We start from the raw sequence: 13114 nt of genomic DNA, 5'->3' as shown, positions 1-13114 counted from the left end.
TGGAAAGAGTCCCGTGTTTCCAAACCTACAAAACTGATCTTATAAAATATAGTCAATTCCAAAATTTTTGTGAGAAATATTCCTGTTTTCAGCATTAGCAACTAATTTAAATATGTTACAAACCCTGTGGGGGAATTTACCTGCACTGTCCAAATGTGGACCCAGGTTCCACCATGAAACAGACACAGCCCAGAGTTAACTAGAACATACATAACGGTCATCATGATACGTATTGCCTTCTAGCAACTTTCATCCTGGCAGGAAATGATACAGGTGCTCAAAATTTTCGTATAGTCTTTTTCCTAGTTGGAAAGTATGTAGGGTTAGGAAGATGGCCGACTTGGCAAAGCACTTGCCCCACAAGCATGGGGACCGGAGTGTGGATCTCCAGCACCCACATAAAGCTGAGGGTGGCTGAGCACTGCCATCTCATCACTGAGGAGGCAGAGACAGGAGGATCCCTGGGTTTTGGTGGCCAACTAGTCCAGACTAAGTGAACTGCAAGCTCTAGGTTCAGTGACAGACCCTGTCCCTGGTGATGATGATGACGATGACTATGATGGTGGTGGTGATGACAATGATGATGATGTGGAGAGTGATTGAGAAGACACCTGAGGCTGACCCCTGCTCTCATGTACACATACAAACGTACATATTCACATACGCACAGTAATTTTTAAATGGGAAAGTAGACATAATAAATGAGATTCCACACCAAAAAAAAGGCAATAGTAAAAAGGGCATTTATGATTAATTTTAAGTAACTGGCTAGTGAATGGCAGAGGCTAGGGAGTGTCCTTTACAGGGCAGGCCAGTGGTCTGGAAACACCAGAAGTGAATGCTGCGGTTCTGAGGCCAAATCTCTCTTTACCAACTCACTGCAGGATTTGTTCTTGCTGCCTTCACGTGGGTAGAAGTGGCACACCCACATCATCCAGGGAATCTGTACATAAGTGAGCTGATTATAGATGTTAGCTTCACTACACACACCTTCATGACAACGCCTTCGTCAGTGTTTGGTTGACTAGCGGGATACTGTAGCACAACCAAGACGACACATAGAATGAGCTATTTCATGGGAGGAATGCTTAGGAGAGGTACAGAGAACTTCACGAGTGTCCAAAGCAAAGAGAAATCAAGGAAAGCTAAAAGGTTGAAAATCATCCCTGTGGTAAAAGTCTAAAAGTCATGGGTTCCTCACAAAACCAAGAGAAAATTATCTTTATCAGCAGAAGTCAAGTTGTGTTAGCCAAGCTGTTGTTCTGAAGTATTCCTTCTAATCATCTCCACTAGCACGATAGGTCAGGATTCAGAAACTGTTTGAATTCTCATTCTGTAGGCAGAGATGCTGGCCATAACATTCCCAGTAGCAGGGCTGGAGAGATGGCTCCGTGGTTAAGAGGATCTGGGTTCAATTCCCAGCACCAACATAGAATTGAATTGTGGAATTCTTTACAACTCCAATTCCAGGGGACTCTGTGACTTCTTCTAAGTTTTGCAAGGCACGGTATGCATGTAGTACACAGACATACATGCAGGCAAACGCTCTTCCACATAAAAATAAAACAAATAATCTGAAAATTAAAAAAGTACGTATTTCTAAAATTACATGATTGTGGGGCTGGCCTGATGCTAAGAAGGATTGAACCCTGGGTTTTTCTCATCCTGAGAGCAGCAGGAGTTTGGCTGCTCCCCTGTCTTGCTCAGGCACCAACAGACCCCAGCAGATAGGCTGCCCTGGGCATGGACATGCCCCGTTGCATGTACCAACTGATAAGCTCATGTGTCTTCATGGCTACAAGGACTGGTTGCTGTTTATCTGACTGCTGAAATATCCCAGGCTAGACTTCCTTTCTTTTCTATCTTACCTTATAAGGTTCCTTCCCCTCACCCCTGTTGCTCTTTAGTATGCAAACGAAGCACCCTCAACGTTCTTGCCCCAACCATATGGATCTAACTGGCCATTCTTGCTGTGGTATAACTATCCCCTACCCCCTCCTAATAAATGAGCTGTCCTCTGACACAGTCTCCTGGGTGTTCTCATCTCCATTCAGGATCCTCCTTCAGCCTTGGCTTGGCCCCTGCTCCCTTCCCCCCACCCCCAAACTATACCAGGACTAAGTGAGTCCCTGCACATGACGAAGTCAAGACTCGCATTTAGGCAGCCTGAAAGTTCTATGCCCTCCCCCATGAACTCATAATCCATACATGATCTCAAATTTTCACAAAAACTCTATAAGATAGTGTCTTAGTCACCATTCTATTGCTGTGAAGAAACACCATGACCAAGGCAACTCTTATAAAAGAAAGCATTTAATTGGGGGCTTGCTTACAATCTTGGAGGTTACTCTGTTATCATCATGGCAGCAGGCAGGCAGACGTGGTGCTGAAGAAGTAGCTGAGAGCTTTACGTCCTGGTCCACAGGCAGCAGGCAGAGAGAGAGATTGAGCCTGGCTGTGGGCTTTTGAAACCTTAAAACCCACCTCCAGGGCTGGAGAGATGGCTCAGAGGTTAAGAGCACCGGCTGTTCTTCCAGAGATCATGAGTTCAATTCCCAGCAACCACATGGTGGCTCACAACCATCCATAATGAGATCTGGTGCCCTGTTCTGACCTGCAGGTGTATATGCAGACAGAACACTGTATACATAATAAATAAATAAATCTTTAAAAAAAACAAAAAAACAAAAAACCACCTCCAGCAACACCCCCCACAACAAGAACACACTTACCCCAGATAGCCACATCTCCCAATCCTTTCCAACAGTTCATCAACTGGGGACTAAGCGGGCAAATGCACGAGCCAGTGGGAGGCCTTCTCATTCAAGCCACCATAGATAGGTATCATTATTAACTCCATTTTACAAACGAGGAGACTGAGGCTTGGAAAACCAGAGGACCACACTGGCTGGGAACCCAATCTATCTGATTCCAAATTTGTGTTCAGGTGAGCCTTGCATGTAGCATGCCCCTCCCACCATATACCTCAGCTTCTAACACCGTGAGAGAAGGCTGGTCAGGGGTCTAGTTTATGTTCAAATCCAAACAAGAGGAACGGGGCTTAAATTGAAATTGTTGTCAGGACAGTGAAAGCAAGTTCTCAGTCATCCGTCAGTGAAATGAACACATTGACTATGGAGGGAAAAATCTTTGAGGACTTTGGCCACACCACACCATTCATCTTGTGCTGGGGGGCAATTCTGTAGTAGTGTGCTTAGCAAGGCCCTAGGTTCAATGCCTGGCAGAAAGAAAGACAGAAAGGAGGCTGGGAGAGAGACTAGGGAGGTAAATTAATCTCCCTACAACACAGATGACCTTCTAATCATTGAACCGGGATGTGTATTGAGACTGGGTTTTGGTTATTGATTGGCAAGAATGAAAACACAGTACTTTCTTCCCACACAGAAGACAACATCAGAGTTGGCATCTCTTAAATGAAAATATTTCCTTGGCTCTCTCTTAGCTACATATTTTTAACAAAAATTAAATATACACTGTGAACTTGCCTTCAGTTCTTGGTAGGGAATAGACTAATTTCAATCTGACTTCAAAGGAGCAGTCACAGGCTACCCTTCTCCAGGCCATCTTGGGATGTTTCATCCTTTCTTTCAAATTTAGTTTTTCCTCTTAGAACACAGAGTAATTGACAAATCTGTACTGTTCTGTTTTTGTTAAAGGCTGGATTTGAACTCATAAATTGTTTTCTCTTTGTTGTTTTCCTTCCTCTAGACCTTCACGTTGTAGTCTGTGCTGAGCCTTCCTCGAGGTGGTCACAATAACTGCAGGCAAAGGGCAAAGTTAGCTCTGGTTCAACACTGGGGGCTGGAAAGTAGCTCAGTCTGTGCAAGCCTGAGAACCTGAGTTCAGATACCCAGAACCCACTTAAGATGCCAGCAAGGTGCCCTGTGTCTGTGATCCCAGCACTGCGAGGTGGAGACACTCAGATCAACACTGATCTTTGGGGCTTGCTGGCCAGTCTTGTGAGTCACCAACCTCCAGTTAGAGACCCTGTCTCAGAAAAAAACGTGTGTGGCCAGCAAGATGTCTCAGTAGATAAAAATGCTTGCAACCAAGCCTGATGACCTGAGTTTGATCTGTGGGACCAACTGCATGGTAGAAGAGAATTGATCTCTGCAAATTGTCTCTCTGACCTCCACATTTATGCTCTCACACCCCTCCTCACAAAATAGATAGTAGGTAGATGATAGATAGAGAGATAGATAGATAGATAGATAGATAGAAGATAGATAGATAGATAGATAGATAGAAGATAGATAGATAGATAGATAGATAGATAGATAGATAGATAGATAGATGTAAAAAATAAAAACATCAACCAAGTTAAAGTATCTCAACAGTTAAGACCTTACGCTACTCTTCCAGAGAACCTGGGATCAAGTCTCAGGCCCTGCATGACAGCTCATAAGCACATGCAACTTCAATTCTGGGGACTCCAGTGCCCTCTTCTGGCATCCTCAGATACCGCACACACATATGGTGTACATACTTACATTCGGGCAAACCACTCATACACATTAAAAAAAAAACTCAAAAAACAAACAAAAATGTGTTGGTGGAGAAGTGGCTCAGCCGTCAAGAGCACTTGCCACTCTTACAGAGAACTTAAATTCAGTTCCCAGCATCTACGTGATGGCTAACAACCATCTGTAACTCCAGTTCCAGTGGATCTGACACTTTTTTCTGACTGCCATAGGCACTGTACAAGCATGTGATGGTGAGCATGTATATCTGTAGGCAAAACGTTCACACATAAAAGTAAATAAATATTAAAAAACAAAAACTCACCAAGGTGGAGAGTGATTGAGGAAGATACCCAATGTCTGTCTCTGGCTTCCAGATGTATAGTGCATGCACTTATACGCGTTTGCACACACACACACACACACACACACATACACACACACACAGTAATACTCTGCAATTTCAAGGGTCATTTTTACCCTAGTCATATCTCTGTAATATCATAGTAATCACCCCCCTGATAGTTTTAGTAAAAACCAAACAGTAAACATAACCGGTCACCAGACCACAGACATTAGGGTTGCAACAGCAACAGCCTGGGAGGCAGGCAGCATCGTCAACCCCATTTTCCCAAGGAGAAAATAAGGTTTGTGTAACTGCAGCAACTTGCCCCTGTTTGCACAGGACTGGACTGAGATCTAAGGTACTGTGGTTTCCTGCACAGACAGCTTAGGTCCTGAGGATCTGTGCAACTCCCTCAAAATCATGACCAGGTTTTGTTTCCTTGTTTCAACTTCTTGAAGGTTTTTGAAAGTTCAGAGCATGAGCTAATGGAGGTAGATGGAATAAAGATGGGACTCCAAAGGAGGTCCTGGGGGAAAGTGGGTGGCCCAGAGATCAACCCCTAAATGTCTCAGGGCAGGTGCGAGTCAAAAGATAAGCCTTGAATCCACTCCTGACAGCAAGAGGTAAAACAGAAAGGTGATGCTTGGCCAGCCATTTCTAAGCCCCCTGAGAACTCTGATAGGATTTATTGGATGTGACAAACTTTATGTAAAATTATAGGCAGAGGTGAGACACTGAACCGTGGCCTCTTTCCATCAAAGTGGCAGCAAAAGTGTAAGATGAAAAGGTAGCTTGCCTAGATTCAAGGAGCTCACGAAACAGCTACAACCAGTTAAGCAGTTAGCCACCCAGAGGACACAAAAATAGGTAGTGTGTGTGTGTGTGTGTGTGTGTGTGTGTGTGTGTGCAAAAGTGTGGGTGGGGCTTTAAAATATCTATGCACCTTCTGGAGCTAAACACCAGGACTAGAATGTACTTAGTGGTCACTCTCAAGCATTAAGGCAGGCTTCAGTGGTATTCATGCAGCCCCAAATCTCTGGTAACTTTCACAAAAGATGCTCACCCTTGTTTGAGGTCTTAAGGGAGCTTCTGGATCATTAAAGAAAGGACAAGATGGGCTGGGTATGTAGTTCAGTTGGCAGAGTGCTGACCTATCTTACAGAAGGCCATGGGTTTCACACTTAGCATTACATAAAACCACTTATGGTGGTACATGCCTATAATCCTAGTAGAGGCAGGAAGACTATGTCAAAGTTAGTCTCCAATACACAGTGAGTGCAAGGCTAGTATGAGCTACATGAGACCTCGTCAGAAGAAAATTTTTAAAGGAAAGAAAAAGAGAAGATGATGGCTGTGTGCTGCTGGAGTAGAACAGGAGCCCCAGCCTGCCTGCTGTTCCTTCCCCTGACGAAGCTCAGCCGGAAGTCCACTGAAGGCCTTGAAACAGCAGGATGGTCCAGACCGCTGACACAGTGTAAGACACACAGCTAATAAACTCAGTGCTGGGCAAGCCTGGAACTAGGGGAGGACTAGGAGCAAAAAGTACCCCAGTTCCACCAGCTTGGAGACAGACACAGCAGGAGGATGCCAGGGTAGGGGAGACACGAGCTGTAAAGCTTGCTGATGCAGGTGATTTTGTATTTTACAAGGCAGAACTTGGGTCCCATTTCCCTAGCTCTGCAGCCTAGAATGCTTACTGCCTGAGAGATGTTACCTCGAGGGCTAGGGCGATGACTTGGTGGGTAAAGTCATCCCTGCAAGCGTGAAGACCTGAGATTGAGTCCCAGATCCTACACACACCTGAGTGCAGTGGCACACATCTGCAGTCCTATTGTCCCTGCTGTAGATAGAAAATCCCTAGAAGTTGAGGGGCCAGCTCTCCTGATGTGCACAGAAGCAAACAACAAGGAAACTTGTCAAAAGCAAGACAGAAGTCAGGACTGACTTCCACATGCACACAGTGGCATGTGCAACCCCTACCATATTTACAAAATATCTGCAAGAACATATGGTACGTTCCTAATAATACGTCTGATGTCAGGATATCTTACCCTCACCCAAGCTACGAGCAACACCTTACATGTGGGTGTCACCAGTGTGAGACTGAGGAGTTCCTTGACCAAGTGGCCATTCCTGGTCTAGAAGGATGCCTCAGAGTAACCCTTCTTTTCATTTTAGTTGTTCACAAAGAAGAATGACCACTAATTTTTGAACACTTGTGGAAATTGGGAATCTGTCCATGTGACACTAGGTCATGCCACTACTTCGGTCAATAACAGGGCAGTTGATGCTCAACCAAAAAAGCCACAGCCTGCGTGGCTCAGAGCCACACAGTCAACACAGTCTGGAATGGGTTTCTCTTGGGTTTTGCCTGCTATACTGAAGCAAGTATCTTTCTGGAGAGAGTATACACAGAGAAAGCTCAGACCTCAGAAGTCATGACTGTTAATAAAATGTGGCAGTGCACAAGATGAAGTTAGAAAACTGATGTTTATCCAGTCACTGTGTCTCCACATCATGGAACAAAACATAAACAATGCTCATAAAATTGACCTCTAAAATCCTGTGTGCTGGTGCACTCTGTAATTCTAGCACTCAAAAAGCTGAGGCAGGAGGATTGTGAGTTTGAGGCTGGCCTAGATTACAAAATGAGACTGTCACAAACACACAGATTGAGGGACATTTCTCCCTAATGAGGACATTGGCTTGAAAGCCTCACAGGGAGACAGGACTGTGGAACATGGCATCAGCAGCCTAAGGGATTGCTCAGACATTTCTAACACCAGCAACCGACATGTGATTCCTTAAGCTGCACCCTATAGTCCTGACAGGTCAAGCAAACCCCCCAATGCCCATTAACAGGTCTGTCTTCAGGTGTTTGCGTGTTCACTCATGAGCATCCTTGCTATGTGGTGTCATGGTTGTTTTCAGGTACTTCATTAATGGCCTTGCTTCAAGATAAACACACTCCATTAAATAACACAATAAAACACTTTTTAAAAATGTGTTTGTGGCCTTGGTGGTGGTAATGGTTTGACGGGTACATTCTTGTCCCCAAACTCCTCAAGACAGTCACATTGGTGAGGACAGCTTTTTTTTTTCAAGACAATCATACTTCAATAAGATGCTTTTTGTGTGTGTGTGTGTGTGTGTGTGTGTGTGTGTGTGTGTGTCATTGTTCTTGACATTTTCCCTCAACATAAATTATGTGCAGTTATTTAAATAAATCTGTTGTAAATACTGAGGAAATATTAGTTCTTCCGTTTCTCTAACGACCCTCTCAGTCACATCTGGTAAGATTTTTAAGGCTGCTTCAATCAGTTAAACAGAAGGCATTATGCTCTGAGGCACCAAGCAGTTTCAAAGTTTCAAGAACATTTGGAACATCACTCTGAAGAACGTCTGCATCTTTTTAAGGCTTTCTTGCAGTTCACTCATTTTAAGTGGACAGTCAGTGTTCCATACAATTTGCATCTTCTTTGAAAAGTGATTATTCCAGGTAAGAAGCCTGAAATCCACCTCTTCCAGGCCTGTGTATCATTCACTCCAGGTATGTAGGTGCTGCTGTTCCTAGGTTATACTTTTGTATGGAACTCCCAGTGCTTTCTCGCTAGAACTCTGGTTGAGAGGACTGTTTTCCCCCAGGTAGATTTTAACAATATTTGGTCTCCGCCAGCCTGCCTCAAGAATACTGAAAATTCTACCCAGCTAAACTATTTACCATTACAATGTGCTCCTTCCCAGCAGGGTATGAATAGCCAAGCATTTGCTGTTCAGTCTGTTGCAATCAGAGATCAAAATGGTATATTCCACTAGCAAAACATGACGCATTTAATAAATTTGTCTCTGCTGCTTGGCAGCTGTACAACCTATTGGCCACCAGGAAAGACTGCTGCAGTTCATAATTTAAAGAATCCATGAACTTTGTGCCTTTGCACTGGCTTCTCAAGCAGCTTGCTGTGTGGTTTCAAAGCCAGCAGATCTAATTTAGTGCTACTGAGATCCACTCTGGAAATAGAACTGTTATGTTTTCAATTTACATATGGTTAATCAAAAGCAAAAGGAAGGAGACAGGAAGTGGGGAGGAGGCAGAAAGAAATAAATGCAGCTTCAGCAATCCCTTGATTCCAGGGCTTCTTGTGGACACTCAAGTCCCTGGATGCTCCAGTCTCTGTCACTTGTGTAGAGCCCGTGGACCCCATGTTCTCTACTTCTACACTGGTTCTACTACATGTGCAATGAGAATGAGGTGTAACAATCTTGTTATACCTAGGGAACGAGGGCAGGGAAGAAAACCTGTGCATGTGCAGCAAAGATGCTGGATGCCTTTGGAGCTGGAGGTGCAGGTGGTTGTGAGCTGCCCATTGTGGAATGGAACTCGGGTCCTCTGGAAGCTGATGTTCTTGACTGCTGAGCCATCCTTCTAGCCCTGAGCTACTTATTTTAGAATTTCTCAAGCATGTCTAGACCATGTGTAGAGGTTTGAATGAGAAATGTCCCCCATAGGCTCATATAGTTGAAGACTTGGTCCCCAGTTGGTGGTGCTGTTTGGGGAGATTATGGAACCTTTATGATATGGAGCCTTGCTGGAGGAAGGACATCAGTGTGACCACTTTTGAGAGTTCAGAGCCTGGCTCTACTTCCAGTTTGTTCTTTCTGTTTCCTATGTAAGGTTGAGACGTGATCTCTTACATTTCTGTCCCTATTCCCATAACTCCCCTATCATCAGGGACAGTTAGTCCTTTGGACTCTTTGCTTAAACCTGTGGTTGGTTGTGGTATTTTATCACAACAACAGAAAAGTAATTGATACATTGTGGAACACTTTTTCTCACAGAATACTCCTGTAGCCTGAGAAGAAACTCCATCCAACTTAGGAGATCATAATGGACCAAAGTCCTGAAAGACAGACATCTCACCAAAGAAGATACACAGGTAGTGAACAAACATATGGAAAGATGTTCCCAGCACAATCCATCAGGAAACACCAGCTAAATAACCAGAGAACACCATATGTCAATTAGAATGGCTAGTACCAGACACAGATAGCAGCAGTGCTGGCGAGGCTGTGGAAATCTCCATTCTTTCTGATGGAACACAGGATGGCTCATTTGGGTGCTTTCTTACAGAATTGAATGCACTCTTTCTATATGATCCAGCAACCTGCTATCTGTTATTTACCCAACTAAATCCAAAATGCATGTCAGCACATGGATACTTTTAGCAGTTGTATTCATAGTTACCAAACTTAGAAGCAACCAAGATGTGGTAGGTAAATCAGCTGAGAAGCAAGTTCAGACAAAAAGTGGAATATTATTCAGCAATAGAAAATAGCTATCAAGCCTTGAAAAAAGATGGATTCTTTTAAAAGCACATTACTAAGCTAAGAAGATGATATATTCTTTGATTTCAATATGATATTGTGGAAGAGCAAAACTGTGTCATAAGATCGATGGTTCCAAAGGCTGAGGAAGAGGGAGGGCTGAGTAGGCAGGTATAGAGGATTTGGGACATTTGTAAAGCTACTCTGTGGTACTACCATGGTGAGTTCAAGCTATGAATCTGTGCCAACATTTACTGTACACAGCAAGCTGGGGTCTTGAAATCAGCTGTGGACTCTTGGTGATGATGTGTCACGGTAGGTTTCCATTCCTGTGGGAGATGCTGGGAGTGGGGGACTCCATACATGTGCCATTGTTATATAAAGGAAACTTTTTAACTTGTGCTCAGTGTTTCTGGAAACTTCAGATTGCTCAAAAAAAGTAATGTATCTCAAAAATAAGCTGGTGGAGGACATCTGTAATGCCAGCACATGGGGAGCAGAGGCAGGTATGTCTCTACAATGTCCTTACCAGCTTCATCTACATAGTGAGTTCCAGGATAGCCAGTGCTAGAGAGTGAAATCTTGTCTCAATAAATGTCTTATTTGGGTTTCTATTGCTATGAAGAGACATCATGACCATGGCACCTCTTATAAAGGAAAGCATGTAATGGGGTGGCTTTCAGTTCAGAGGTTTAGTCCACTATTATCATGGTGGGACATGGAGGCATGCTGGCAGACATAGTACTGGAGCTGAGGGTCTTACATCTTGATCAGCAGGCAACTGAAAGTGATCTGAAACACTGGGTGGTATCTTGAGCATATATGAGACCTCAAACCCCACCTCCACAGCGACACACTACCTACAACAAGGCCACACCTACTCCCAAAAGGCCACAACTCCTAATAGTGCCACTCCCTTTGGGGGTCATTTTCTTTCAAACCCACAATAAATAAGTAAATAAAATTGTAAAAAATAAAAATAAACTGGTAATTCATATTCAGATGAACATTACACACCAGTGGACTTTGGACCTTACACGTTTTAGACTACTTTACTTGTATATATTACCCCTCTGTTGTTTAAAGAAATGAGTGAGGGGTTGGCATCAAGAACTGTCATACCATTTGCACAAGGCTCCAGGGTAGACTGAGAAATAGAACCCAGGCCACCCTGGGTTTCCATTGTGAAGGCAAAATAGACTCCATCTTAAGGAAGGACCACCATCTTAGACCACCTGCTGTACTCAGTTCCAGGAAGGACCTCAGGAATGTGCCATGACAGCTAGAACAGATACAGGGCAGTATGGTGCTGCAAATAGTCTGTCTGGAGTTTATGGCCTTGAAGATATCCAGATAATCCTGCTGAGCAGCCCAGATAATCCTGCTCAGCAAGTTGTGGTTCCCCGTCCAACCCAATAGTTTCAAATGTGGTTTTACCCCAAAAGTCTAGACTAATAGTTTCAAAAATCACCTTGCCCCATATCCCTTCTACCCAATCCCAAGATGCCAAAGCATATAATTCCCAGCTTGAGGTTTTTCCCTATAAAAACTCTCTACCCCTGGGCCTGCTGCCACTGCCACATTTTTCTCCATCTGCCCTGTGGTGGCCCAGGTTCAAATCTGACAATAAAAGGACCCTTATGTGCTTGCATTGGAAACTGGCTCCTTGGTGGTGTCTGGGGTTTTCTCAAAACAGGTACAACATCCGTACCCCAATATTAAGGCTCTCTGCCAATACAGAGAGCCAAATCAAGCCAAATTAAAAAATAAAAGACCAAGTTAATGGGCAAAGCACTCTCAGGTGACCTTTTCGGCCCCCAGAGATGAGATGGGAAAGGAGAACGGAATCACAGGGTCACTTTCAGGAAGGCAGTTTAAATATCGTGTAGGTGTGGTCTTGAACAGCTCCAGGGGAAGAGCTCCTGTTTGGCGGCTTTCTGAAAGGGTGGGCCAGCTGAACAATTTTATCTCCAGAAGATTCAAGGCTCTCTTATGGTCTCTGAAGACACCCCCAACATATGGCATACATACATTTAAACACACACACACACACACACACACACACACACACATACACACACATATTTTAAAACATCTTTTAAAAGTGTAAAATTGTTCAAATGCATACAGTAGTCTCAATGAAAACATATAGTCACTAACTGCTTCCTTGGGGATATCTTGTCAACCACTTAAACCCTATAGCTCTCCTTCTCTATCAGGACTAGAGCACTTCAACCCTATTTTTATTTTGAAGTGATGAACTTCGGCAGGATGGGAAAACCTTGTGGAGCAAAGCATTTGTGTGAGACCCAGAACTTCCACAAATCTTCCCTCTTTTTATTGAGTCCCTTCATTCCCTGCAGCCTAATGGCCCTTTTTCAATATTGGTTTTTTCCTTTTACCATTCTTAAACTTGACTCCTTTATGTCTTTAGTCCTTCTGAACAGTGTTGTTCTATAGCCTTTAATCAATTGTCTTGTCACTGAAGTTCTTGTGGTGGTTTGAAAGAAAATGGTCCCCAAAGGGAGTAGCACTATTGGTAGGTGTGGATGAAGTGAGTGTGGCCTTGTTTGAGGATGTGTGTCCCTGTAGGGATGGGCTTTGCATTCTCCTGTGCTCAAGCTGCTCCCAGTGTCACGGTCTACTTCCTGTTGCCTGCATATCGACATGTGGCAGCTCCTTCTCCAGCATCATGTCTGCCTACATGCTGCTGTACTCCTAGCTGCCATGCTCCTGCTGTGATGGACTAAACCTCTGAAACTGTAAGCCAGTTCCCAAATTAAATGTTTTCCTTTATAAGAGTTGCCATGGTCATGATGTCCCTTCACAGCAATAGAAATCCTAACTAAGACACTCCTTACATATTGTATTTGCTGATAGCTATGCTGCACTGGTTCTTTAAGGGTGTTGCAGTTTTCCAATACGAGTTCATCTTTAATTACCCTCCTTGGCACAGGTAGGGGAA

The sequence above is a fragment of the Peromyscus eremicus genome, chromosome 5, assembly GCF_949786415.1.
Source record: "Peromyscus eremicus chromosome 5, PerEre_H2_v1, whole genome shotgun sequence".
NCBI lineage: Eukaryota > Metazoa > Chordata > Mammalia > Rodentia > Cricetidae > Peromyscus > Peromyscus eremicus.
The sequence above is the reverse complement of the archived record's forward strand: the minus strand, read 5'-3'. Positions refer to the sequence as shown.